Genomic DNA, 8,114 nt, shown 5'->3' on the forward strand with positions numbered 1-8,114 from the left:
AACTGTAACATGACCTGCCAATTTCTATACTCAATACTCTTGCCAATGTGCCAAAAGCCTTCTTGACCATCCTATCCACCTGTGATGCCACTTTCAAGGAAATATGTCCCTGCTCTACGAAACTCTCCAGAGTCCTGCCATTCACTGTGTAGGTTCTGCCCTGGTTTGACTTCCCAAAATGCAACATCTCACACTTCTCTGTCAACTATTTCTCAGCCCACCTGGCCAACTGATTAAGATCCTGCTGCAATTTTTGACAACCATGTTTGCTAACTATAATGCCACCCACTTTAGTGTCATCTGCAAACTTACTAATCAGGCCATGTACGTTCTCATCCAAATAATCGATAAAGATACCAAACAGCAAAGGCCCCAGCATCGATCCCTGAAGTACACCACTAGGCACAGGCCTTCAGTATGAAAAACAACCTTCCATCATCACCCTCTGCTTCCTTCCATTAAGCCAATTATCTATCCAGTCAGCTAGCTGTCCTTGGATCCCATGCGATCTAACCTTCCAGAGCAGACTACCATGTGAAACCTTGTCGAATGCTTTGCTGAAATCCATATACACAATATCTACAGCTCTGCCCTCATTGGCCTTTTAGGTCACATCTTCAAAAAACTCAATAAGATTTGTGAGACACGTTTTGCCATGTACAAAACCATGCTGACTATCCCTAATCAGCTCTTGTCCATCTAAATGCATGTATATCCTATCCCTCAGAATACTCTCTGGTAACATTCCAACCACAGATGTTAGTGGCCTGTAGTAAGGCTTTTCCCTGTAACCCTTCGTGAATAGGCACAACATTTGCCACCCTCCAGCCTTCCAGCACATCACACATATTAAATGATGGCTCATAAATCTCAGCCAGGACACCTACAATTTCCTCTCTAGCTTCCCATAGTGTCCTTGAATATATCTGATCAGGCCCAGGAGATTTGTCTACCTTCATACGTTAGGACCTTGAGTACCTCCTCGACCGTAATACTGACTGTCCTCAACACACTTCCATTGACTGCTCAGGTTTCCCAGTCCTAATGTCTTTCTCCATGGTAGAAACAGAGGAGAAATACTCATTGAAGACCTTGCCCATCTTCTGTTGCTCCACATGCTGGCCACTATGATTACTGAGAAACCCCATTCTCTCTTTGGGTACGCTTTTTCCCTTAATGCATTTATAAATCTCTTGGGACTATCCTTAATATTATCTCCCAGAGCCATCTCCTGCCCCCATTTTGCCCTCCTGATTTTCTTTTTTTTATCTTGGTTCCTGAAACTCCTCCAGGGATAAACGATCTCAACTGCCTACACCTGCCCCATGCCTCCTTCTTATTCTTGACCAGTCTCAATTTCCCTTATTATCCAAGCTTCCTTATGCCCACCTGCCTTGCCCTTCACTCTAACAGGAACATCCTGAACTCTGGTCATCATTCTTTTAAAAATATCCCGCATTCCAGACGTTCCATTCTCCTTCAAAAAACCTGCTCCAATCAACGAGTGAGTTCCTGTCTAATACCTTCAAAGTTGGCCTTGCGCCAATTTAGAATTTGAACTTTGTGTCTTTCTTCAGTATAAACCAGCATCTGCAGTTTCTTCCTGCACCAGGATATCGCCTGGATTGGAAGACTTTAGTTATTGGGAAGATTGGATAGGCTGGGCTTGTTTTCCTGAAGAGAGAAGGAGGCTGAGGGATAACCTGATGGAGATTTATAAAATTGCTGGATGCCTCCATAAGGCAGATTGAATCTTTTTCCCAAAGTAGGTGCATCAAAAACCTGAGGCATAGGTTTAAGGCGAGGAAGAAAATGTAAAGGGGATTTAAGGCGAAAAGTTTTATTTCACAGAGAGAGTGATTGATATCTGGAACTCACTGCCAGAGGAGGCGGGTGAATCAGATACTGTAACTATGTTTAGGAGATGTTTAGAGAGTCACATGAATAAGCAAGGCATAAAAGGATATTGACCTAATTTGGATGTGGGATTACTTACTGTAGAATGTCAAAGAGGCCATGGTGGGCTGAAGGGCCCATTTTTGTGCTGTGCTGCTTCCATGACTCTATGTCCATGACTAGCAGCTCCATCTGCTGACATTAGCTACAAGCTCCTGGTATCACTCACGATTCAAGAACTACAAAGTATACAGGATGCCATCAAGAATGGAATGGCAGAACACGTCAAGGTCCTTCCTGCGTTATTCAGTCACCAGCGTCTGAACTTGCCTCAATGAGTCTCTGGGTAGGTAGACGAGCAATTTACAGCTGTAACACGTACTTTCTTTGGAGACTGGGTGGGGAGAGAAGTGAGTGGGGTTTAGCAGGGACCCTGTTGAAGGCTAGGGGCACTATCATGGTGCCCCTTTGCAACCAGAAGTAGGGCCAACATTTATTGAACCTGGGCGAGGATTTCTCAGAAATCTCACTCTGCAACCTCACTCAGTGTGTAAGATCATGTGGTGGATAGATAAGGTAAATGCACAGAGACTTTTACCCAGAGTAGGGGAATCAAGAACCGGAGGACATAGGGTTAAGTTGATAGGGGAAAGATTTAATAGGGACCTGAGTGGCAACTTTTTTGCACAACGGATGGTAGGTACATGGAACGAGCTGCAGGGGTAGATTGTTGAGGTCAGTACTATCACAACATTTCAAAACACATTTGGACAGGTAAATGGATAGGACAGGTTTAGAGGGATGTGGACAAACGCAGTCAGGTGGGACTAGTGAAGATGGGGCATGTTGGTCGGCATGGGCTACTTGGGCCGAAGGGTCTGATTCCACTTTGTATGACTATGACTGTATGACAAACATTGCTGATGACAAAAAATGTGGCAGTAGGAGGATGCTATGAAGATGCAGGGTGACTTGGACAGGTTGGGTGAGTGGGCATGGCAGATGCAGTTTAATGTGGATAAATGTGCGGTTATCCACTTTGGTGGCAAAAACAGGAAGGCAGATTATTATCTAAATGGTGTCAAGTTGGGAAAAGGGGAAGTACAACGGGATCTGGGGGTCCTTGTTCATCAGTCACTGAAAGTAAGCATGCAGGTACAGCAGGCAGTGAAGAAAGCGAATGGCATGTTGGCCTTCAGAACAAGAGGAATTGAGTATAGGAGCAAAGAGGTCCTGCAGTTGTACAGGGCCCTAGTGAGACCACACCTGGAGTATTGTGTGCAGTTTTGATCTCTAAACTTGAGGAAGGACATTCTTGCTATTGAAGGAGTACAGAGTAGGTTCACGAGATGAATTCCTGGGATGGCGGGACTGTCATATGTTGATAGATTGGAGCGGCTGGGCTTGTATACTCTGGAATTTAGAAGGATGAGAGGATATCTTATTGAAACATATAAGATTATTAAGAGTTTGGACACGTTAGAGGCAGGAAACAAGAACCCAATGTTGGGGGAGTCCAGAAGCAGGGGCCATAGTTTAAGAATAAGTGGTAAGCCATTTAGAACGGAGATGAGGAAAAACGTTTTCACGCAGAGAGTTGTGAGTGTGTGGGATTCTCTGCCTCAGATGTTGGTTCTCTGGATGCTTTCAAGAGAGAGTTAGATAGAGCTCTTAGGGAAGGAGGATTAAGGGATATAGAGAGAAGGCAGGAACGGGTACTGATTGTGGATGATCAGCCATGATCACATTGAATGGCGGTGCTGGCTCGAAGGGCCGAATGGCCTACTCCTGCACCTATTGTCTATTGTCTATTAAAAACTGCAGTGGCATTTAATGAGCCCTTCAATTACATTAAAGATGATGCAACGCTATAAGACTATTGCTCCGAAGTACAGAATGAATCGAGATCAATCAAAAATTTAACAAAATATTTCGATAATCAAAATAAATGTAAATGAACAGTTCTTACACTTTGATCTCACAGCTCATAGCGAGTGACTTTACGTGGAGCTGCAGAGCAAAGTGACAACGCTAGATGGCGGAAATAGCCAAGAAATGTTCCCGCAGTCGCCCTGAGTCGGGTAATTAAGTCAGAAACTATTGTGTGGACGGAATTATTGCAAAATACATGACCAGATCTATATAAATAGTTCATTAGAATCAAACACTTCGAGTCTGCTCTTTTGATTTGCGTGTGAATTAAAATCATTCGGGATGGACATTAAAACAAAACGTGTAATAAATATCATGCAACAATCACAAAACCACTTACCGTGCCTCATATCCATCATCCAAAGACATTGCAATAGTTTGATTATTTTTCGGAAGTAAGGATAAAGATTGAAACAATTTCAGGGGAAACCAAATGCCCTTAAGGAAATAACATAAGACTTTTGGTGCTATACATGTTATAGGACTCGTGGATTCGCATTCGGCTCAAAATAATTGGGGGCATTTCGTTCAATTTATTTTATCCGCGCCAATTATTAGGACGGAATCATAGTACCACTTTGAAAAGCTGGGATGTGTGCCTGACATCGTTCAATAGCTACTCAAAGGGTTAATGGGAAAGTCGGATCGAGAACAGATGAATAACTCCACGAAGTATAATGTGACTAAAATAACTATTATACAAAAACTACAAGCATTCAAACTCTTAATTTTTTTATTTCGTTTTTCTAAGGGCTGTTCAAACTATAGAAAGAATTGCCCATATATTTTCCAGGTTCAATTCTATTCCGCTACTTCGAAATACATCTTGCTGATTTATACTGGGAAAACACTATATATAGTGTCGCGGCTGCATTTATTCGCTTTAAAAAGTATTCGCGTAACTTTTAGCAAAGTTTCGGAACGTCTCCGACTTACACATAAAGTAGTTTACTACCTGCCAATAGTTTGCCGATCCTTCTCTCAAAAGACGACGAAATCTTCAAAAAGCGACTGTTCCTCTTCAAACTTGGTCCTGGGGATTTTGATTTTACATGACCCACCAACAAACGAAACAAGTGGGAAGCGTGAAGTTTTTGGGGGGATTCTTTTTCTAAGCGAAGAGGAATGCAACCAGCTTAGAGTTGGGCGTCTCTGAACTGGGAGGGCGTTAAAAAGTTACACTCATCAGCCTAGCTGGCTTGCAAAGGAGAACTCGACCTTCCCAAAATGCCTTCCATGGTCCATCACTCACACTGGTCACAAACCCCCCTTCTCAGGGTTCCAGTAATCAGCGACGCTTCCCCCTGCGCTCACCAGGCGGCGCCGTCTCTCCAACTAGCGTCTACTATCAGCACCAAACCCAACAGCCTTGCTTGCAGATGCTGGAATCTTGAGCAAACACAGAGTGTTTTAGTCACTCAGTGGGGCCAGGCAGCATCTGTGGAGGAATGGATAAGCCACGTTTCGGGTCGGGACCCTTCATCAGACTCAATCTGTCAGGCTGAAGAAGAGCTGTTAACTTTACCCAAGCAGATAATAAAAACAAAATTTGCAGTTTTCCACTCATGTTCTGACAGTGTTTAGCTTTAGCCCCGTAGGGTGTCAAACTTGATCAGACAGTCCACTTGATATTTATGGTACATTCGTTATTTTAAATTAGGGTTCGACTAGTCACCTGAATGTGAGATTTCTTCAATGTTCTGTCAGTAGCCTTTCCAGTTGTAAATACTGAGTTTAAGGAGAAGTCTTGTGCACCAGTCCAGTCTGAATTTCAGTCCAGTCCAATCCACCAAAGTGAGTTTCAGATCTTGTTGTGGTTGAACTTGGTTGAGTTGGGCACTTTTAGTTTAGTTTAGAGATACAGCACAGAAACAGGCCCTTCGGCCCACCGAGTCCGCGCTGACCAACGATCCCCGCACATTAACACTATCCTACACATAGGGATAATTTACCCATATACCAAGTATGCAAATCCAAGCCATTTAATCTCAAACGTATACGTCTTTGGAGTGTGGTAAGAAACCAAAGATCTCGAAAAAACCCCATGTGGTCATGGGGAGAACGTACAAACTCCGTACAGCACCCTTGCCCCTGTCCCACTTAGGAAACCTGAACGGAAACCTCTGGAGACTTTGCGCCCCACCCAAGGTTTCCGTGCAGTTCCCGGAGGTTGCAGGTGGTTGCCGGAGGTTGCAGGTAGTGGAAGCAGGTAGGGAGACTGACAAACACCTCCGGGAACCGCACAGAAACCTTGTGTGGGGCGCAAAGACTCCAGAGGTTTCCGTTCAGGTTTCCTAAGTGAGACAGGGGCATTAGTCGGGATCGAACCCCCATCTCTGGCACTGCAATCGCTGTAAGAGAGCAACTCTACCGCTGCTCCACCATGGCTGCTCCGACTCAGAAAAGCCATCAGCTCAATGGTTCAATGGTACTTTACTGTCACATGTACTGAGGTACAGCGAGATTCATTTTTGTATACAGTTCAGTACAGGTATCACTATACATAAGCACTTAGATACATCTTAGATCTTAGATCTTCATCCCAGATATAGTGCAAGTGTACAGCAGTAATACACTGAGAGTATATAGAGTTGCCAGATTTGGCGCCATTTTCAAGTCCCAGTTGTTGGTAAATGCTTCACCACTCCGTGCAGATACAGGCCGCGTCTGATCCATGCCTTTTGGATCAGTGCTCGATCCAGCCCGGTTTCAGGCTGCTGCCGGTCCTCCAGCGGCCTACTCCACCAGGTTCTCCAGTGCACTACACTGCCTCTCGTTGCTGGTCTGCTTACTGGCTTTCTGTTCTGACTCTCTCCTCTTCGGTCCAGGGGGCGAGCAGGGGCCGGGCTCGGCGGCTTCCCTCTATGGGCGGGTTCCCGGTTACATGGCGATGAGCCAGGTCGGCTGTCGGGCATGGCCGCGGCACCTCGCGACGAACTTCCCTCCATTCTCTTTGCAGGACAGGCCACGACAAAGTGCTGGATGCCACTCATCAGGCCAGGCAGCATCTCTGGAGAACCTGGATAGGTGACATTTTGGGTTGGGATCCTTCTTCAGAAGTTCATAACTAATAGAAGCAGAATTAGGCCATACGGCCCATCAAGTCTACTCCGCCATTCAATCATGGCTGATCTATCTTTCCCTCAACTCCATTCTCCTGCCTCTTCCCCATAATCCCTGACACCCATTCTAATCAAGAATCTGTCAATCTCCAACTTAAAAATATCCATTGACTTGGCCTCCACAGCCTTCTGTGGCTATGAGTTCCACACAGCCACCACCCTCTGACTAAAGAAATTCCTCCTCATCTCCTTTCTAAAGGTACGTCCTTTTATTCTGAGGCTATGGCCTCTGGTCTTAGACTCTCCCATTAGTGGAAACACCCTCTCCACATCCTCTCCATCCAGGCCTTTCACTATTCGGTAAGTGTCAATGAGGTCTTCCGATGGTAAACGTCAGTGCTTCTCTGTCCGAGCTTCATCTCCCTGAAGAAGCTTTGAAACAAGGACCAAAGGTTTCCATCCAATGACTTGAATGAGAACAGAGGCAGCTTTGCCATCCAAGTGAAGCTGCCATGAGCAGACCATCGGTGTTGCCGAGGAGCCTACCATGCGCACGTTCCCTGCAATAAAAGAGATGGATTTGAAGTTACGCTTCACTGGAGTGCATTAAGGAAGTTTTGAGGTTGACAAAAGTGCTGTAGAATGACAGGTATCCACATACCTAATTGCATAGCATGGTGAGAATTCACCACAGAGGGCAATCTTAACCCAAGCTAGCGATTAGTGGACCTTCCGATGAGGAGCAGCTAACACTCAAAGTATTCACTTTGGTTAACCAATCTCTATCATTATCTAGATGAGACTCACTTAAGTAGGATGGCAATATAGATTACACAGAACAGTACAGGCCAGGAACATGCTCTTTGGCCCACATTGTTGGTGCCAAGTTAAACTAATCTCCTCTGTCTTCATGTGATCCATATCTCTCCATATCCATGTGCCCATCCAAAAGCCTTTTAAACACCACAATTGCTTCTGCCTCCTCCACCACCCCTGGCATCATGTTCCTGGCACCCACCATTCTCTGTGTAAAAAAACATGCCCTGCACACCTCCTTTAAACTTTGCCTGCTCACCTTAAAACTAAGCCCCCTAGTTTTTTGACATTTCCAGCTGGGAAAAAGGTTCTGCCTGCCTGTCTAACCTATCAATGCCTCCCATCATTTTATGTGCTTCTATCAGATCTCTCCTCAGCCTCCGACAATCTAGAGAAAACAATCCACGT

General features: G+C 45.0%; 1 protein-coding gene across 3 annotated transcripts in view; it reads right to left on the reverse strand.

Moving 5' to 3' along the window:
- The window catches only part of col6a2 (collagen type VI alpha 2 chain), a 62,953-nt gene extending 57,894 nt beyond the window's left edge, over positions 1 to 5,059 (reverse strand). The window contains exon 1 of one of the 3 annotated variants that reach the window (XM_033024335.1): positions 4,765 to 5,057. The gene's annotated coding sequence lies outside the window, so the exon portion shown is untranslated. Of the gene's footprint in view, positions 1 to 4,764 lie in introns of all 3 variants that reach the window. The other 2 variants (XM_033024334.1, XM_033024336.1) reach the window with 2 other exon arrangements.
- Between the last annotated feature and the right edge of the window lie 3,055 nt (positions 5,060 to 8,114).

Source organism: Amblyraja radiata, chromosome 7 (assembly GCF_010909765.2).
Source record: "Amblyraja radiata isolate CabotCenter1 chromosome 7, sAmbRad1.1.pri, whole genome shotgun sequence".
Classification (NCBI taxonomy): Eukaryota; Metazoa; Chordata; class Chondrichthyes; order Rajiformes; family Rajidae; genus Amblyraja; species Amblyraja radiata.